This window comes from Anoplopoma fimbria, chromosome 10 (genome assembly GCF_027596085.1).
Source record: "Anoplopoma fimbria isolate UVic2021 breed Golden Eagle Sablefish chromosome 10, Afim_UVic_2022, whole genome shotgun sequence".
Classification (NCBI taxonomy): Eukaryota; Metazoa; Chordata; class Actinopteri; order Perciformes; family Anoplopomatidae; genus Anoplopoma; species Anoplopoma fimbria.
The window spans coordinates 10,780,237-10,802,441 of record NC_072458.1 but is presented as its reverse complement, the minus strand read 5'-3'; positions in this window follow the sequence as shown (position 1 = coordinate 10,802,441).

Sequence of the window (22,205 nt, the reverse complement as noted above, 5' to 3'; positions counted from 1 at the left end):
AAGCACTGGAAAACCTAATAAACGTCGGTGAAACGGAAAAAAGCATCAATAATATGCTTCATGAACATACAGAAATCTACCATTTGTATCAAAATGAACTGTAAGGGATTTAAAGGAAAGGGAAACTGAGGCAACAGGAAGAGAAAATTAAGCATTGGAATTATCACCTCATGGTTGTATGGCTCAGTCTGCCAGACAACCTGTGTGGGACACACACTGCGATGGGATCTGAGCCAGTGAGCGGGGTACGAATACTGTCTTTACTGTATTCGTAAACTATCACTCATGATGTCGAAACTACTCACTCGTGAATTCACACTGTGAAAGGCTATACTGTAACAGCTTGGCCCTGCAAACAAATATAATATAGAGATTAAAAAAATAAAGCAATTAGTTGATACACAGAAAATGAATCTGCAACTATTTTGATAACTGGTTTGTGTGAAATTGTCATGACTAACATATCAATTCTTAAATGATTGCCAAAATTGTGTTTATCCTTAAGGAAAGGGAAACCTTGGATGTCAGTGCCAAATTTGGCTTTGGTGAGGTCATGGTGACCTTGACCTTTGACCTCCAAAATTGAATCCATTCATTTCTTGAGTGCGAGTGGACATTAGTGCTTAATCTGAAGAAATGTCCTCCAGGCGTATCTGAGATATTGCGTCCACAAGCCAGGACCAGACAGACATCCGGACGGACAACCTGAAAACATAATGCCTCATGCTGCAGCAGTAAGAAGGAACTCAAAGATAATGGAGGTAAATGGAAGAAGCATGTAGCATATAGGTGGAGCAACAATGGTGGAATGAGATGAAAGCAGATGAAAGGAAGATGAGGAGGAGGAGGAGGAGGAGGAGGAGGGCGTATGTATGTGTTCTCTCCCAGCTCATGACTTCCCCTCTCCACGAGGAGGTCAGCGCCATCATCATGTGTGGAGGAGAGGAGGGTCACAGATATGAGGGAAGGGGCCCCTCTCCATAATGGATTGATATAGACCACCCCCACCACCCCGCTTTTCTCTCCCCTCCCATCATTTCTCTCCCCTCTCCATCACCTCCTCCCCTCCATCTCATCTCTCCATCTCCCAGACAGTCGTTCATCTTCCGCCGTGTGCCGCCGCTCCCATTTGTTCTCTCTTGACATGGCCTTTTACCTCAGATCCAATTCCCACCATTTTAATCGAGACAAAATCACATTACGGTGGGCTGCTGTTTCTGCCGGCCCGCCTGCACCAGTGTGTGTGCTCGTGTGTGTGTGTGTGTGTGTGTGTGTGTGTGTGTGTGTGTGTGTGTGTGTGTGTGTGTGTGTGTGTGTGTGTGTGTGTGTGTGTGTGTGTGTGTGTGTGTGTGTGTGTGTGTGTGTGTGTGTGTGTGTGTGTGTGTGTCACCATCTTGTGTTTGTGTGTGTCCCACCATCTTGTGTTTGTGATAGGGTGTGTCTACCGGCTGCTTAAATACATCTTTTGTGCTTTTTAATCTGTAAGAGTGTACCTTTTGGTGAACTCGTGTTTATGAGCATTCTAGACGGGTACAGAAGAAACGGTAAACAACATTTAGTATATTATGATGTTAATAATTTCTCTATTCTAAACAGTTTTGAGTTATAATCACCTTTTGCTTTTTGACTTTTTTCGCCTTGTTTTCTTTCTGCATGCGCTTTGAAAACAATGGAAAATTAATTTAACATGTCATGCCAATAAAAAAGAAAAAAAGAAAAGAGAAATTGAATTGAAAAAGCGAGAGAATCTGTCACCCATTTTATGTCTCTGAGAGATAGAATTGGCTCCATGCATGATGGCATTCTGCAGTGTGAATGTTATCTGATTGGCTGCAAAATCTGTGTGTGCCTCGTGGCAAACACCGTGCGTTTGTGTTCATGTGCATATCAGTTTTTCTTTGGTGTGTGTTGTTTATCTCTTCTGGTCCCACATCCCCGACTATTCTTTGGCAGTCGGCTCAACGGAGGGAGGAAGAGAAAGGGCAGGTGGAGCGGGACAGAAAAGGGGAATAGAGAGAGATGAGTCTCTGGAGCAATCACTCTTCTGCTTGTGAGAGAGGAGACACTGATATCACTGAGTTTATCAGAGGAAGACACTGTTCCCTCTCTCTCTCTTGACCACCTGTTTCTCTCTTCACCTCTAGCCGTCTCTCATAAAGCCTCCCTCGCTGTCTGTCAGTATCCTCAGCATCTCTGTTAAGTGTCTGAGACATGTTGTACTTCTTTTGTTTTTAGCAAAATCATCCTTATCAGAATACAGACTTTTGTGTTTATCCATTTAGGATTGGTTGTCGATACCGTCTTTAGTAATTGCCTTGTAAAACCTTAGTACTTTTATATATGAATCTGAAATTGTATACTCTTCTGGTTAAGATTTGTGGGAAGCAGGAAATTATGACTTTATTTTGTTTTACATTGAAGCTACTTAAAGTTCAATCTAAAAAGCTCCTTACATTTATGTGCAATTTTATTAAAAAAAAAAAAAAATAAATCCCCATAAATTTATTTCAATGTCCTATATTTTCATGAAGCTAAATTGATTAAAGTTACTGTCAGGACATTTAACCTGTTTATGGAACAGTTTCAGTGTAATTTGATGCCTCAATAGGACTTACATATGTCAACAAGACCATCAGCGATACTGTTGGCTCTCTCTATTTAGTTATTTTTATTGCTTGTCTGGGTCGGATTCAACGCCAAATCGGATATAATCATGCAGGTTCACTAGAAACTCCTTCAGCTCAGACTCCAGCGAGGCCTCCAGCAGAAACCAGCCGACCGCATACAGCTCGACTGAGCTGCCACTTTCCACCTCCAGTCCGAAGCTCCAGAGGGAGGAGGAGAGCTCCGTGCTCTGCAGCAGCGACTCCTCCTCTGGCCGAGAGCAGAGCTTTGCCTCGCTCCTCCGCCTGTCTCCGCTGGGAGCAAACATCGACACCACGCTGCTGGAGACCCTGGCCTATTTTGCTGGATTTTAGCCGGAGGGAAGGTGAAGCATGGAAGAACCAGAACCAGGAGTGAGTGGGTCAGACTGTCGGACCCTGCTTCAGTAAAATGAGTTTTTTCTAAAGGGACTTTCGGAAACACAAGCACTTTCGTCCACAGGGAGCGCCAAATTCTACACAAAATGGAAATTTTCTGGAGTAGCTTTAAGTAATGTATGCTTGTACATTTAATAGTAAAAGTTTTCTCGTCAATTAAAGCCAACGGTTGTGTGATTTTTACATAAGAAGTTGCTTAAGGAATACCTCACCATTAAAAAGACCATTTGTATATCAAATACTCACTTTGTGTTACCTTGAATTTTTGCATGCGTGATGCGAGTAAGTGTTTAAGAAAGAAAAATATTGGCAAAAATGCATGTGTTTGGGGACCACTGAGTGTAGTTTTTGATAAACAAGACTTTGATATAGTTTTGCTGTCGTTAAACCTGGCCTCCATTTACTCCATTTACAAATAATGAAGGACTTACTCTGTTGTCTTTCTTTTCAGATGTTTCGTTCACCGTGGTGGCATGTGGAAAAAAACAAATCATTCAAGAATCCAGGGTAACACGGGGTGAGTAATTGATAAACAAATGGTCATGTGATGTTCCAAGTATTCCATGAAGCATTATAGAGGAACGTAATATCGGTAGGCCCAAAACAGCTATTACAAAAAGGGCTTAAGAAGAATGGAAAAATGTTACCACTTGCTTTGTGAACTTTTTTGTTTTATTCAAAGGGTTCAGACTCAAACATTATGGGACTTTTCTTCCTCCGACACAGTTTGTAGCGCATCGTATCTCCCTCTTTGTATGGAAAAGGACCAGATAAAGTGACATGAAGGAGTGTCCTGCTGTTGCGGTTAGTTGAGTTGTGATAACATAGAAGATGTAGTCTGTCTGAAACATGGACACTCTGCAGGGTGTAATGCACAGATTCATCTCTCAGCTGAAAGAGGGATAGATAATGATGCCGAGCGCAGCGCTGTGAGAGGTCTCAGAAGACTCAGCGCTATCTTTAGTGCTCATTTCATCCATTTTACACGTTACGCATGTCTGCCCCTTACTACTTTAAAAACCATGAAGGCAGAAGGAGCTAAATGAGGACACAGACAAAAGGATGTCCTCTTGTTGTGATTAGTCTCGTCCTGACTACTGAGACTATCTGTGCTACACTCCCACTGCCTCTACGCCGGTCCGAACAATAGATAATATCTTTTTACTGACTGAAGTGGAGACAGAGGGATGGATGAACAGAGAACGAGTGTACCCCCGTTGTGTTTACACAGTAGATGTCTGCAGCACCTTCTCTCTGTCTCTGTAAGTTTAAAGCATTGATAACATCTGCATATCAAAAGACAGCGCGACAGAAGTATGATACAGACGGAAAGAACGAGAGTCCTCTTCTTGTACTTGTAGCGGTGTCCTCCAGCTGAGGCAGACCGTCAGAGCGGGCTGGATATTTTGTAATTGGATAAGAGCTTTAAGCCCTGAGTCCAGATAAGAGCCGGTTATGTAAGATTAATTTAGTGATACAGCTCTTCAAGAAAATTGGGGAGATTGAAATGAAAAAATAAATAAATTCAAAGTGCCCCAGAAATGACCGCATTTAATTCACCCTCACTAAAATAGCAACTCATCTCCTAGTTACTGCAGCTTTTTCATAACATCTCTTGCATAATGCAAAACGGGGAGATGGTGAAATCATCAAGAAATGTGGCTCCTACATGTGCAGAACACCTGCTCCTGCAAAATGACTTATGAAACAACATTCAAGAGTACAAATAGAGGAAGAAATTTAGACATAGAAAAAATATAAAACCAGATTTCAAAAATTGAATAGAATAAATAATATGTTGCTTTTTCTGTAGTCCTTCATTCAATGTCATCTCATCACATCTCTCTTGTACTCCTTCGGGCAACCTTACTGAACTCCTGTTCCTCTAATGTACCTCTGCAGGCTTTGCTGGTGCCATAATAGTGTGTGTGTGTGTGTGTGTGTGTGTGTGTGTGTGTGTGTGTGTGTGTGTGTGTGTGTGTGTGTGTGTGTGTGTGTGTGTGTGTGTGTGTGTGTGTGTGTGTGTGTGTGTGTGTGTGTGTGTGTGTGTGTGTGTGTGTGTGTGTGTGTGTAAAAATGGGTTTGCGAGTATGAAGGGTGTTAGTAGGACGGTGTGTGAGTGAGAAAAAGGCGACAGACCGGGTGAGGAAGTAAGAGCCCTTGTCGAGGGTTGTTAGAGTTACTGTTTGTGATAATGAGTCTTCGTACGAGTGTGTGTGTGTGTGTGTGTGTGGTTCATGTGTGTGCAGTACGCATGTGAAACCCGAGTGCATCTAACCCATTTCTGTGAGTGTCTTATTTTTTTGGGAGTTGCTCTCTAGCCTCCATAGTTTGCACTTTGTGTTAAACTAAACTTAAAATGAATTGTTAACTTTGTGAGGACTGTCTCTTTGTCCCCAGAGGAAAAACGCTCAGACACATATGCATTACCTGAAAACATGAACACATATAATACAATCCAAACTATATGCCACTCTAGATAATAGAAGTAAGTGAGACAATGTCGTCGCTGTCTGGGGGAAACCTCATATCTCCATATTTTGTAATTTTTGTTTTTTTTATCCATAAATCGATTCCATTGGTCAGCCTTTACCTCTGACTGTGGGTTTTAAAAATATTTTGTCAATGAAAAATATTAAAAAGAGCTTGTGATTGAATCTCATAATTCCATTGGCCCCTCAAACTGTCGGTAAAACCACATAGCTCCACCCGCCTTGTTCAGCAGAGCTGAAGGGAAATTGTGACGAGTTGATTTCATCTGACTTCGACTGAGGCGATGGTTGCAGCAGTTTCATTGTGAACCAGAAATATTTTTAAACTACTTAAAAGCAGTCTTCCCGTGGGATTCAACTCAACCAATGTGGGAGGACAGCATGTACGTTTCTGACCATAAATAAGACACAATACCAACTTTGATGACGCAGTGCTCAATTATTTAAAAACAGGTTTTTTTTTCATCTCTTGAAAAGTAACCGCTTTGGACATACACAGGGTTTCTGCCTGAAAAAAGACGATGTTTTTCTGTAATTTGGGAGAAAATAAGGTACAACACATTGTCCTCACATGTGACAAGATCAAGTGTGATCTCCTATAACTGTGTGTGTGTGTGTGTGTGTGTGTGTGTGTGTGTGTGTGTGTGTGTGTGTGTGTGTGTGTGTGTGTGTGTGTGTGTGTGTGTGTGTGTGTGTGTGTGTGTGTGTGTGTGTGTGTGTGTGTGTGTGTGGCGGTACTCCAGGCCCTCCCACGAGGTGGCAATGAGAGTGAATGAGCACTTCCTCCTCCACGGTGTCCGAGGGGACTAGCATCTGTCAGCCTGATGCACTCTCGACCGGTACAAACTCCATTACCCAGTGTCCTGCTTCTCTGTCTCTGTCAGCAAACCTTGTAGCACCCACACCGGGGTGTTCACACACACATACAGATAACTGAGACCAGAACACACATACACGGACACCTGGGCCGAGCACGTTGGCTACACCTACGCAATATGGGCGCTATGATATGATGTATTTATACACATGTTCAACAAACACACACACACACACACACACACATATTGTGCAGACAAAGAGACAAAAATAAAAACATTTAGGACCTCCATCAGAACTCTTGACGTAGAGATTACCCAGAGATTACCCTCTCCCTGCTGTCCATCCATCTCTGTGATTCTCTTTCACTCATTCAGTCACTCATTCACTTGCTGGGCAGTACTCACACCCACACACACACACACACACACACACACACACACACACACACACACACACACACACACACACACACACACACACACACACACACACACACACACACACACACACACACCAACCACACTCCCACACACATTACCTTGACGAGCTCATTGAAGCCCCTCTCTCCCTCTCTATATTTCCAGGAGGGCTCACCATAATGGCTGCACAACTCCGGAGAGCTTTTCTACAGCCTCTCGTGTGGCTCTCTCATTAATGAACACCTAACTCCCTCATTTTCAAAAAGCTCAAATTCAGTGTTTTTACATTCAACGAGTTTGAAGCCCTTTATGCTCGCCAACTGCATGGTTTGGAATGTATAGAAAGTGTGTCTAGTGCAAAAGTCTTCCACGAACTGCAGAGAGTAGAGTGAGACTTATCAGATTTCTTTCAGATATTGAGATGTGGAGTGAATTATATCTGACTCTGCATCCAGCAACATGGTCAGAAACTGATTGGGCCACAGGATTAAAATGACATTTAAAAATAAGCACAGTATACACCCAATAAAAACGAGTACATTTTTTCATTGGCTTACATTTGGGATGTAAAAATATGTTTTTTAGGAAAGCTAATGAGAATTTTTTTTTTTCGTTAGTTTGTTCTTTGTGTGAAAAAGGATTAGCTATTTTAATCTACTAGTTTAAATATAAAAAAAACCTTCCTAGAAAGGAGCTGATATGAGACTGTAGATTCTTAGAAAGGTTTTTAACAAAAGACCACAAACATAATTTTTTACTGATAATACTACATGGAAAAAGGAGACGATTGATTGATTTCACATAATTGTAAGTGTGACCGAGAGTCTTTTACGGTGATTTAAGAGCTTCTCAAGCCGGTCTCAGGCAAATCAACAACCGCTTATAGATTCAATCTAATTTACCAAACTTAATCAACTGTATCAGAACTTTGTCACAATTGTCCCAATAATTAGTACCTAATACCTTCGCTCTTTCCAGGAAACGTATTGGACTTTCTTAGGAAATTACCTGTAAAATAAATCACTACTAACTGCCCTTTAAAGAAAAGTATCTTCCCTGGCAGGTACTGTCCTTCTATAGTAAAATCATTGAGAGCACCTGGGATTAAAGTTGGGTTTCATTTGTCACGCCGATGCCATGACTATGTACCACAACATTAGTGGCATTGGAAGACACTAAAAACAAGCCTGCAAGTTATTTTTAGTCTGCCTAATTGTTAAAAATCAGTTTGACCTTTTTGCAGTATATCCATCCATTTTGGCTGTAAAATGACTCCAAAGAAGGCCATATCCAGCGTTTTTAATCCACTGGGTCTGACAAAGACAAACATCAGAATCCGTCAAACAGTGACAGATGACTCGTCCAATTGTGTGCTTGCATTTATTTCTGCTTATTTCTGCTTCTCTATGACAGACAGTCCCTCCTTCGATGTGGTGCAGTGAAACTAAAAGGCTGACACAAAAAGCCTTCAGCCGCTGACAGTTACTGTACACCACGGGAATGAAAATTAAAAGTAATTTATATAATAAGTGGACGATGGTGTTGAAATGGAACTCTGCTTCAGAACCTTTTTTTTTCCCGACTTCTTGCCTCTGTCTCTTTTGTCTGCCGTCTCTCTGTTTTCATTTTGTCAGTGGAATGAGATATTATATCGCCCATATTCTTCTAAAGGGCTTCAGATAAGTGTGTGAGTGTGGTGAATTGCATTGAATTAACTACCTGAGTAAAATGAATTGGGGCATGATTCTCATTATGGCGCTTCTCTCTCTCTCTCTCTTCTCTCTCTCTCTCTCTCCATCTCTGTCTCTAACTCACCCTGCTTCCATTTTCATAGTCCGTATCATATTAAAACATTTAACAAAGATTATAGGGCTTATGATAATAACCTGAGAACCACAGCATCTATGTCCTTGCAATAAAATTATAACTTGGGTATATGCAGCACTTTAAAGAATAGATAAACATCTGTATTTTACATTTAAGGATTCCTCCGTATCCATTAAGGTTTGTTATAAATATTACAGTGCCAGATTTAGCCCTCTAAAGAAAGTGGTTTCCAACCATTTAAAATCCACAACTACTGCTACTGATTTAATGACAAATGTCTTATGCTCTGCATTGATACATCTAAATGTATCAATGCAGAGCATAATACAACGATATGTTGCCAGGGCTGTCACATATAGACAGAAAACCATTCACGCTCACATTCACACCTACCTATCTAACCTAAGCGTCATGTTTTGGGCGGTGTGGGGGAATCCGTAGCAGCCCGATAGAACCCACGCTGACACGGGGAGAACAGGTAAACTCCACACAGGAAGGCCGTAGGCCCGGGATGGAACCCGGGAGTTGTCTTTCTGTAAGGTGACAGTGCTAGCCACAGCACCAGCGTGCAGCAAGATGGAATGCAGCGGGACTCAAGCCGTTCACCTCTGACGGTGTAGGGAGGTCCGTGGCATTCCATCTCAGGGAGCCTGGGAGACCCAGCTCAATACATTTGTGTTTTTCATTCCTATATATAAACCCTCTAATCTTACGTCATGATATCATCTGTGATGTCATCGCAATTTACAAAGCAACAAGTCACATCATACCCACAGATTTAGCCCTCTGATAATAACAAAATTCCACTCAGTACAGCTGGCTGAAACTAAAGTTGTCTAATACAACACGTACGTTTTTGTTGAAGCTGATTAGTTTATGGGCGTTTTTTGGAGGCAACAGTTTGTGGTGCTGTCGAATTTTATTACATAATACTGACAGGTGTTTATTTATTTATCCTCAGCTTTAGTAAGATGTGCCTGTAACCTGGCAACTGGCTAATTTATTTACAATATCTCAACCAGAGTCGCACCGACTTTCTCATAAATCAATATTTACTTAAGTTATAAAGGACAAATAAAAAAAGTTCAGACTTAAATTGCATTAGAGGCCGTCCATATGTTGTATCTAAAATGGTGTGGACATTTTCTCCAAGGTGCTTTACTAAACTTAATAAAGTCTAAACAGAGGTGATATATTGTCCTGCACAGTAAATTATTCACAGTAGGTTTACTGCTCTATTTGGCATTTTCAGTTTGGCTAACCTTACAATCTGATGATGTGACATCATTGGACAGAGAGGGTGAAGCAAGTGAAATAGTTTGTGGGACAGATCCTTAAGTTCTGGATAGCCATACACTACACTGAATAACTTCACCATATATGTACCGTAGACTGATATTTATGGAAGACAGAAAATATATCTGACGGCTCTGTTCGGTTGTTCCTCGTGCACATGACATGCAGTGTAGCCTGCAGTGTTCTAAAAGATTATACTACTTTTATCACTTGGCGAAGCCACGCTCCTGGAAGATAGGTGCTTTGGAACGCCTGTGTGCCGCAATGGGTTCACTTTTGCTTTTGAGCTCGCCTTGGATTTATGGATTCACAAAATGCTGCATGTGAATGATGACTTATTCTGTGTTCATTAAGCAGCTTGGGTATCGATAACACAATTGTAGTGTCTAAGGTTGGTCTAACAGTTGGAGAACTCGAGTGACAGCAACTAACTTTAATGGGAACACAATATGCTTTTTTGGGAAAATGGACTGTAAAAAAACAAAAAAAACACTCATTATATCTAACCAGATTTGTTTTTGTTGCAAACATTGTCAATGGGTCATTATAGTTAAAGTGACACTGGAATAACATTTCTGCTAGTTGTATCTTGTGTTGTGTCTTGAAAATGAAATACTCTTAATCAAAAGTATGTAAATATGTTCAGTAACAGGAGGACTTTGGCTGACATTGAAATAGAGTGGTTAAAAAGCAAGCTAATCTGTGTATCCTGTTCATTTTACAACAAAATAACTTTGATTGAGGATCTTATTTAGAGCAATTTACAAAGCAATGAGTCTGAATTTCAGCTCAAGGACACTTTAACAAGACATAAATGGTCACGGATGAACACTGAAAATTCTGTTTGTTTAGACACTGTCGTGGATATAAGATATAAGATATAAGATACTGTTCACTTAAATCCAAACACCAATCACAGAGGGATAATTAGTTAAGTCTCACCGTCTTGCCTTAAATGAAACTTTAGACACTTATTTGCTCTTGCTGAGATCGGACTTTTACATTTTTTAGTTATGGGATGGTCTCTGCTGCCTCCTCCCTCCCTGTTTAGCCTGTTTATGTCATGACCTATTTGTAGTGATGATCAGTGACTCAGTAAGGGCCATTTATCTGCCCGGGCTCTGTAACTACAAAGCAGGATCCTCTGACACCCGCTGCCACTGTTGTCCACTAGTCCACACACATGCACATGACACACACTCCTCTTATTATACGAAACCATGAATGCATTCATGAACACCTATATTCCATGCATATGTGCAAAGATAAACACTGCATGAATATATGCATGTATGCAGAAACTGCACACACACACTAACAGTGTGGATATACCGTACACACACACACACACACATACACACACACTTATTGTTGTCCGCTGAGTGGTAGGGTGACAGAAACAGATTGGTCCTGGCTAGCACTTTAGGGAGGAGTGGCCATTCATCAGCCTGACCTCGTTGTGGGACCGACACACTTAATACAATGTGTCCTGTACACACACACACACACACACACACACACACACACACACACACACACACACACACACACACACACACACACACACACACTTACAAATACACTTTTAAACTCGCATACGTGCACAAGAGTGTAAGTTTGGTTTCAAAGGACGGGTTGACACAATGTTATTCAACAAAATGTATTTAAATACATTTATTTTAATATGGAAAATACCACATAATGATGAGATTGTGCCTTTTTATAATAAATGTAGTAAAACTAAATTTAAATCTAAATGAGTGAACTAACAGCCCTGTAACTTTAATACAATGAAGTTGTTCAGCTTCACTAAAATAGCACTTAGCTTTACTACCTTAGCTTTTTTTCTTCAGCCAGCTCCCGACAAAAGAGTCCAACAACAATCTGGCTCTGCTCCTTTGAACGTCATGCAGTCGTTTCAGGTATTGTTGGTTTTCAGGATGGTCCTGCGGATTTGGAGCTAGTCATGGTTAAACGTTGTGTAATAGTGAAACTCGTTACCTGGAGTTGGAAGGAGCTATACTTTTCTAAAACATTACGTTTCTTCATAAAAACATTAGCAGAGTACGTTAGCACATCATTAACTAGCGTTAGCGCCTCTATGATGTGCTAGCTACTGAAGATGCACTGAATGTCTACACATGCTGCTTTTGCTTTTTAATGATTGTAACAGTGAATGAAGATCTACCCAGCTTTACAGAAACAATGTTCTTCCCATAATGTCATAATCTTCTGTCTCGATCACCAGTGGATGCGATGGTTCACTTTTACCCTGTGATCTGTAGGCTTTAGCCTCTATCTGTATCTTTAACCTGTTTTTACTGCTGAATCAGTCTGACATCCTAAATGTATCCTTCAAAAGACCCTTCTGTCTGCTTCTATCTTTTTTTTTTATTTTTACAAAAGTTAGATAATATTTCTCTTGGGAGTGCAGTTAGTGACAGTGTGGGCTCCATGGTAGCTCTGGCGGCTTGACGGAGTAGAGGCAGGGGGCGGGGCATAGCGAATGGTCAATACAGACTTCCTTTTAGTGTAATATTAACTGTAAATGAATACGTAGATTAAATTATTTAGAAGAAATTAGAAGGGGCAGTAGGTAGCTTTAAAAGATTTAATTTTGAAAATGGAGGTAGGCATGTTCTTCCAATCCCGAATGGAGGTTATGGCCTTGCATTCTGAAGTATGGCCTTTCCCCTCCTCCCAGAACCAATCTCACTCATTTGTCTGTGCATTTATTTTTAATTCCTTTGTTTTTCACCTGTCCTTCTCTCTCACTCGCTCCGACTCGACCAGCAGCTAACAATAATGATGTTGGCATCGCGGGGACGAGACACTTCATTGTCCTCTCGCCCACCCTCATCGGCCTGTTCCCTATTTCCATCTTTATTCATTTAAGCCTGTTCCTTCTCTTCCCTCAAGATGCGTATTAATACTAATGACTGTGTGGTGCAAATTCATTGAGGTACACAGAGAGAGAGAGAGAGAGACACACACACACAGTGCACCGGTCCAGCTGATGGGATGGGAAGAGGGAGGCAATGATTGACTGGTACAACGCTAGCGAGGATCAGAGGGAGAGAACAAGGGGATGAGGGATGGATGGAGGGCGGAGGAGAAGAGGAGAGATCAACATGGCACTAATTGTTTCCTCTGCACCCCCGCTGAGTCTCGATCAACCATTCATCACCCTGCCGCGATTGGTCCAGCGCCGACACTTTGGCAAATGAGGCCCTCCTCTTGCTCCATCCGTTAAGACAGCGGCAACATATGTAGGTGTGTGTTTTATCCCGAGAGGAAGACGGATCATGTGTGCAAACGTTCCCGCTAGTGTATGACACACAAAGAGATAATGGCGTGTTTGTTGGCGGATGAGTTTCTCTCTTCCTGTTGGTGAAAAAAATAAATAAAAAATCCAAACACATCTTTCATTTTTCTTCTCATTGGGGGCAACACCATCAATCAGCTGTGGTAAATCAAGTGGAAAATCATCGGCAAGAGCTTTCTGCATGACGCTGACGCCGATACGCACTCTTGTATGAAAGGCAAGCAGACATCAGGTGGAGAATTAAGCTCTAAGCCACGCCACTGTAGAACACGGCCTCGGCTCTCATTGCTTTTATTAAACGGCGGTAAGGAAGCATCCTAATGAGCAATTGAAAATTAGCTTAGCTCCAGCTCCATGGCTGCCAGCTGCGACAGCTCGGGAAATGAAAATGTGAAAATCAAATCACTAATAACAGCTGCTGCCATAACTTTACCTCCAACATTACTGCTTTCATACACTTTGCTAAGTCCTATTTTAGAGGCTAATCACATATAAAGCATCTAAAAATGAAAGGCAAGTGTTGGGTAATGCTCCACAATCAGGGCTCAACACTTTTAAAAGGGCTTTGCAGGCTGGCAACCAGTTTTGAGCTTTTGATTGCCGAAACTGAAAATATGGTTGGCATTTTTACCCTTCTTATATATTCAGTAAGAAAGATACTATGTTATGTACTATGTCATACATCAACTTGATAATGAAAATGAAACATCAAAGAATAAAAGCCTTATTACAGTAACCAAATAAAACCAGACTTAAATGTTTTAGATGATACTTAATAGAATTTAATAGAAATAGAACGTTTTATTCTTTGTTGTCCCTATTTTTTATGTGTAAGAAAGTGTCATCAGTGGCAACCAAAGACCAAAAAGTGGTTGCCAATTTCTCATCCAACTTGGCAACCATTACCGTTACGACCCTGATTATGTAAAAATGCCCTCTCTTAATGGCACTAAAAGAATGTATTTTATTTGGCTGTAATTTTACATCAAAATCCTATTAGATTTACTTTGACAAAATAATTCCACTTACTTAGTTTTCCGGAAGCTTTCAGAAACAAGGCCATGGGATGTGGCTGAAAGCTTTGGATACGTCAGTAAGGTTGACCTCCTTATTTCCAAAAATAAAAATAAATAAATCTTCAAGCACAACTGGTACGCAAACGTCGTTGCAGTGAATTCCTTTTGTTACATGTCGGCTTGACATAAATTACAAATACATATCATATTTTTGAATAATACTTCCCACTTTGTTTGGACCTTTGTTGTGCACTGAAGAGCCTGAGTTTGATTGATAGCAGAATATAATTCACCAGTCATTTTGAAATAGATTGCTACAACAAATACAAGTGTGCAGTGATCCAAGCAGCCGTGTTTTTGTGTCTGAATCCAAATGTGCAGGCATCCCTGATAAACAATTATTTATATTTTTATGTAGAGCGGTGTAAAATCACACATATATGAATATTATAATCTGCAGTGTTAGACGGGCAAAGATTGTTTCGTATCCAGTTGAGAAAGAATAAATATATCTGACATCCTACAATATACTACTGTAGATATCTAGATAAAGCAGCAAACCCTGCACATATCTTGCATAAACTGCAAATGTCAACCATGTCAAAAATATCGTGGAGTTACTGGGTGGTTACAGGAAGTTGAATTTATATCTATGGAAATGATGGAGATCGTAAGTCATGTCTCAAGACACGTTTTTTTCCCCTGCTGCCCCGCTTCCTCACAAACATGGTGTGAGGTAATCATGGTACATAATCAAAGTCTGCAGGAGCTCAGTCCAAGGGTAGACATTTGGGTGTCTTCTTTATACCTTAACCCCCACCTTTCTACTTTCAAAAAGGATCTTAGTTAAAAATATGATAAAAGGAAATGAAGAAATGTGATAACATATCATGACATTCTATCAGTGGCTTCCAAGACCAAAATGCACTAAAAATAATGTTTAAAAAGAAATAGAAAAAGCATTTCTGAACCAAAAGTGGCTTATAAAGGACACTACAAACATAATGAAGTACAAATGTAGTATTTTCATAGTGGCCAAACGGTGGCATAGCAATTTCCGGGTTCGTCACGTGATGCCATGGGGCCCAAAAATACTTTTTCCATAGACTTGCATTGGGAAAAAAGACGTATATAATTCATCGGATAATTTGGGGAGATAAAGCAACTTCCCAGGATGAAAACTTCAATGCCCCTAATTTAAAACATTCGGTCCTAAAAGCTGACATTAATAGCTGAATGCAGAGTTATTTTTCTTCCTCTGTTCTTGTGAATGAGTCTGAGAACTCATAAGAAGTAACAGAGCACCACCCTCTACACCAGCGGTTCTTAAGCTTATTGGAGGTACTGAACCCTGCGAGCTTCATCAGTGCATTCACCGAACCCTTCGTAATTGGAAAAATAAAATATGATTTCTTCAAAACATAGGTATATATTTTATTAGTGCACAAAATGAACCATGCATCAGTTGCACACAAAATCACTGTGTGCAAAGAACAAAACCAACAAAACATGAATTTCACACAAAAACATAACTCAATCAATGATTTGCGATCAGGTACGCAACTTCGTACGATGCTGTGAGGATCGGTTTGTCGACAAACAAAACATGAATTTCACACAAAAACATAACTCCGTGAATATTTACTGCAAATCAATGTGACTTTTGCTGTTGCCTTTCAGATACAAGTTCAGAAATGCGCGGCTTCACCTTGGCAAGTGCCACTCTCATATCATTTTCGCAGCAAAGTCTGTTCCTTTTCTTAGTTTTCATGTCCACCATCCTCGAAAAGGATTGCTCACAAAGATACGTTGTAACAAACGGTGTGAGTATCTCAAGGGCTTTCTTGGCAATACGAGAGTATGGTACGATTTGGTGACACCAAAACGTTGAGAGCGTTGTTGTTCCGAAGAGTTGCTGTTGAAGCTGGCTCTGCTGAAGTTCAATGATTTCGTCGAGGCATTCATCGTTTACATCTGCTGTCATCTGCTGAACGCAGCATAAGTTTTAGCTTTCTCCGTGCTTTTTGGGCTACCCAAGCCACCGTACAGTTATGCTGCGTTCACACCGAACGGGGCGCTCGGTGTGAACGCACCTTAAGGAATAGACGGTCATTCATTTTTAAAGCGGCGGCTCACTTGACCGCAGTGTGTGTCTGCCGAACCCATTCGATCGAACCCAGGTTAAGAACCACTGCTCTACACTGTATCCAGTTCTCCTCATACATCCATGGACTCCGCCAGTCAAAACCTGGATCTATTCTCCAGGGCCGACAATTAGAGCTCACCCTCTCACATGCTATTCCTGACACCAACATCATCACACGCCCGTACACATGAGACGCCTCCCAACCTTTTTTTCATCTTTTCAACGTAAAGTGCACCCCCTCCGTGTTTCCCTGCGATCCAGCCTTAACTTAATTTGCAGCGTTCTAAATTAATTACGGCACATACAGAGAGGAGTTTATTTATTTATTTATTTATCGCTCCAACATCTAAGAAATTGCATTAGATGGGATGAGGTGTGCCCCTTGGGAGCCTTTTCTTCCAAAAGCTGGTTGATTGTTTAGAATGTATTCTAGATTGGGTTACATGGCAGTTTAAAAAAAATAAATGCTTGGATTATCTGCAACGAGTAGAACGTATAGACAAGAGCCGTTGGCAAGAAATACAGTGGCATCATGGGGGATTGCGAGTCCCTTTGACTGTCAGGATTGTTTTGATAATCACACTGCGCCTATATCGGCAGACTTTTTTGATGGTATAAGTCTCAGTGATGCCTGCGGTGGTTCTGCGCCCCGTTTCTGCAAACGCACAGGAAGGAATGTAAATGACGGCACGCACGCTGTATGATTGGTTATCTGTGCGACGCCTGTATATGTAGATGAATCAATAATGCCTTGTGATGCGATGCCTCGTGTTTGAATGTAGCGCTCCTGGCTTCGCCTTTTGTTAGTTTCCTGCTGCGGCGCAGAGGGCGTACAGCACTGAAAGGGAGGACAATGAGCTTATCACACCAACTGATCTTTCCTTTTTCCCATAATCCACTTTGTCTCTCCTCCTTGCTCTGATCTCACTCCCTTTGCCAAGACTGAGTAACCTTGGTGCTGCTGTGTTCCTGTCTGTCAAAGAGTCCGAATGAATTTCCTTATTTATCTCTATGTGCCAATGTTGCCTTCTCCTTTTGGATTTCTTGTCTTTTATGCCTTGCAGGTTAACAAGCATCAAGGCATTAAAGAGAGATTTAGTCTTTTACAACCATGTTTAACTCACATTATCTTCGCTGTTGGCTATGATACTATTTTATTTATTATTTTTGTTCTTTCCTCCATCAGATTTCGTTATAATCCAAGGCTCTTCAGTCCTATGGTGCTCCATCTTTTTGAATTATTTAATCAAGTTTCGTCTCGGACTGCAACTAACAATTACTTTATTATTGATTAATCTGTCGATTCTTCATTAATCAGTTAGGCCAGAAAGTAGAGAAAATCCCCACATATTCAACTTGTTTTATCCCACAAACAGTTCAAAACAGGAAAACCAATATTCAGTGTATCATCATATATGGCAAAGAAAAGCACCAAATCATCATGTTTTAGAAGCAGGGAACCAGGGAATTCAATAGACTAATCGTTTCCTCACCGAATATTTAGAAAAAAAGATGACTGAATAATGAAAATCTGCCAAAAGTGCCGGGATAAATCCTTTTTTAATAAGGTGTCGTTTTCATTAGTGGAGTGATGGTCCTTTTTTTAATCTGCAGACACCGACACATTTCTAACACACATAATGGAAAAACAGTAATCATGCTGGTTGAATTTTATTAACCCACCGGCAGAATTCTTCACTAGTTTTGAAGAAGATAACATCCTAAGCCTGAATACCAGATGGAATGACTTTTCTTGGTGGACATTTTTTTTTTTTGCAGTGCACGGAGGGCGGCATCCTTGACGTGTCCTTGAGTTTAACAGTGATGATGTAGATTTATGTGTGCCTCTCAGGCACATGGCCGAGGCTATCATGTCATAAATTAGTGGCCGGTCACAGAAAATAGATGATGCAGTGATAGAGAGAGGGGGGAGAGAGAGAGAGAGAGAGAGAGGAGGGGGGGAGGAGAGGGGGAGCTTTGTGTACACATGCTGTTGGTTTATTATAATCACGTCTTTATCCACCTGCTCCATGTTGTCCTGCCATTTCTTTGTCTCTCCCACCTCAACCCCTCCTTGTTCTCTCTCCCTTCCTCCCTCCTTTCCCTCTCTCTGCCTTTCCCCTCCCCTCTGACCTCTCCTCTCCGCTGCGTTTGAAGGTGTCTTTATCCAGAGATAAAACTGTAGCATTGACCCATCACACCTGAGAGGCTCTTTATTGGCTTTGTCAGCATTATAAGGCCGCCGGAAAAAAAAAAGACGGACGTTCCGCGAAGCGATGAAGGAAGAGAAAGATGAAAGAGGAAAACAGGGTGGAAGGAAATTAAACGTAAAGAGGTGAAGGGTGGGACCGGTCCGGGCATTGGCACACGATTGCATCAGTGCGCGTTAACACAAGTATGTTTATATATGTGTGTGTGTGTGTGTGTGGGGGGGGATTGATTTAGGGAGATGGCAACAGCAGCAGGGGACAGATGCGGCGTGCTGCGGCTGTATTTGTATTTGGCAACCCGCAATAGATAAAGCAAATGTAGCGTGCTAGCACGCACACTGAAGTCAGGAGGGTTAAATATAATAACCAGCCACAGAGGGAGGCTACACAAAGATAAAAAATAAAAAAAACTATTCCGCTCCATTCCTTACACGCAACTGTACTATTTTCAATTTAATCCCAAATCCTCATCCTGTGATTGTTTTTGTTCATTGTCCCGTCTTTTTGTGCTCAGATGCAGCTGAATTTAGCCATGCTCTGCTTCCATTACAGCTTTTTAACTCGGGAACAGGAAGTGTGGGTGTGTGTTTGTGTGTGTGTGTGTGTGTGGATTCAAAAAGTCAGTGAATGTGTTGATACTGAATACTAGTTAATTTAAGCAAGTGGAGCAGAGACGCAACTCTCTTCATCGCCTTTTCTATGTGTTTCAATGCAGGCGTGCGCCTACAGTTAGATGAAGATACCTCTAGTTCCCTTTTTGTGTTTTTCTCCCTTGTTATGATTCCCACACACCAGACATCTCTTCTTCTTCTTCTTCTTCTTCTTCTTCTTCTTCTTCTTCTTCTTCTTCTTCTTCTTCTTCTTCTTCTTCTTCTTTTACTCTGTCATTCTCTCTCTCTCTGCCAGCTGTAAGAGATAATTATTTCCAAACAAGCGGTCCCCTGGGTGAGGCCGTATTATCCAAAGCTGCCTTCATTAAAAATTCCCGCAGCTGCGTGGACGTCTTCGCACTGCGGTGAGGGGGAAAGGAGACGAGATGGAAAGGGTGACAAGAAGCAGAGACACAAAAAGAAAGAGAAATGCATCAGTGTTACCTGAGCTGGGACTTGTTTGTGTCCCGAATGAGACGGCAACGCTAAAAAATTGGTTTATCAAGTACAGCAGCTCCGGCATATGGCGTACATGTGTCTAATGGGAGCCATCAATACTTTGAGGCATTGTTGATGTCCTTTGTCTCCCGTAATCGTTCCAAATGTCCTTGTGTGCTAGCTGCAATTACACTCTAACACACACAAATCCAGCATAGGCATGCACAGCAGCACAGAAACAACCTATTCTGCAGGTAGATTTATGACTAATCCGAAATGACAAGATAAAATGTAAATTATGCGTATATATAACAGCCAGGCCTGCAGCCATGCACGCACACGCGCACACACACGCACACACACACACACACACACGCACACACACACACACACACACACACACACACACACACACACACACACACACACACACACACCAGCTCACGTCCATGAGAGCAGCAAGAGGACTGAGCTATTTACATAATAGAGTTGGACAATGCATAGCGTAAAGGTAATGCATTCCCTTCTTATGTCAGCATAACCTCAAATACAGCACGAGTCAGTGACGCGGGGCAAGAGATTGCCGTGTCTGAATCGATTTGCATGGAGAAGGTCTGAGTGGGGTTGAACATGAGGCAGAGCAGGGGTTCATACGAAGCTGCTGTGAGGGTGCCATGCCGAACATTTTCACCGTGATTATACATCTTATTATATAACAGCTATTACTGTTACTGCAATCAACCACAGAAAACCTGAAATCATTTTTTGGCCATTGGGGGATAGTGGAAACAAGCTGTAAACACTGACTAATGATCATCTTTTAGGTTGATTTACACATCCAGCAGATACAGAATTGCATTAACATTAATTTCGAGACATGTTTTCTGTCCACATGGCACTCTCTTTTACCTTTGTGTTTGGTCTCCACCAACTCCCGAGGGGAATATTTGACTTTTCAGCTGCTAAATGCTGCACTTTGTTCACAAGCTAGTAGCTAGTCTTGTGTAGTGTTTTTTCATTTTTTTCACTGAAAACAGCTGCGTGCTACATTCGGATACAAATCTGATGTGTATGTGATATAAGGGACCGACCATGGTCATGGTTAAAATAAAACTACGTTGCTTGTGGGCAGGAAACAGGAAACGAACAGTGGACTTCCATGTTTGACATTTTTATTGTTCTATTCCGCCAAGGGTTGCACAATATACCGTTTTAGCATTGACATTGGGAAAAGAACTGCAGGGTTTTTGCCCAACCTAAGCATTTAAAATATTTTTTACTTAAGTTTTTAAGACTAAAATGTGTAATATAAGTAGCAATCACCTCAAGGAATGACCCTTTAATGTTACTATTGTGTGATCGAGAAAGAAGGAGTTCCCGTGTCTTGCTTGCCACCTGCTGATTAAATTTACTTATCCCTAAATGTTATTGACAACTTCTTACCAAGCTCACTCAAGGTGGACTGACCTTTTAAGGTGGACCAGCTATTTTCAATTTAGTGACAAGCCGCTCCTTCTTTGTTTCTGACCTCCTGGAATCCTTCTAGACACCACCTCCATTCACAGATGACCTCTTTTGTTTTAGGGTAGTCAACATGCATTATTAATATCATGACATGTCAGATCATTGACTTTAGCTTGGTTTAATGGAAGAGTATTATATGAATACAATGGTGCTATGGTGAGTCAACCAGTCTATTCATCTACCTAATTTCCCAGCGCTCACCTGCTTCTGTGTTTGGTGCATTAGAACCAATTATAGATCATTTAAGATCAAGGAAGGAAGTGATGCCGTCGCTTTTCTCGGAAAGACACGTCTCCAGATTTCTGAAGGACACTGGCATCACATGGGGGCAGCAGCAGCAGCAGCCCAGCTTACAGTAAAATCCATTGTATCCTCCAGACTTTGTTAGCAGATTTCAATGACAACCCAAGGTCATCTCTTGCCCTGAGATCTGACAGGGTTCATATCTTCAGAGAGGAGGAGGAAAACGTCAGAAGCTCAAGGCAGGAGATTTTGCTGAGCGTACAAAAACCACTGGATCAGGAATCGGATCAGCTGGGAGTTTCCAAGGACAATGATTCTGTTTGACAAAACTACAATATGCTCAATTTAAATCCTTGGTAAATCTGGACTACATGCATAAAGTACAGCAAGTAAAAATGCTGCATTGAATTTTTCATATGAGAATTTAAAATAGAGGAGGAAACAGTGTCATGCTTCCTCAGAACTCAATAGGGTGTCACCTGATGTGGTTTACTTTCATGGCAGGAATTATTTTCTGAACGTAGGTGACTTTTATTCAAATGCTGGATATCTCACTTTGGAATGAATCCTGCTTCATTTGCAAATTGTTGGTGATTTTATTCAAATATCCTTCCCTAGTCGGAAAGAAAAAATAACTAACCACACACATGCAGACACAGGCAAATTGAACTGATAGTGAACTTGAAATATCCTTTGTATTGTAAATAGGTTGGAGGTGGAGGTTTCACCGCCAAAGACAAATGCTGCAGCTGCTTTTTC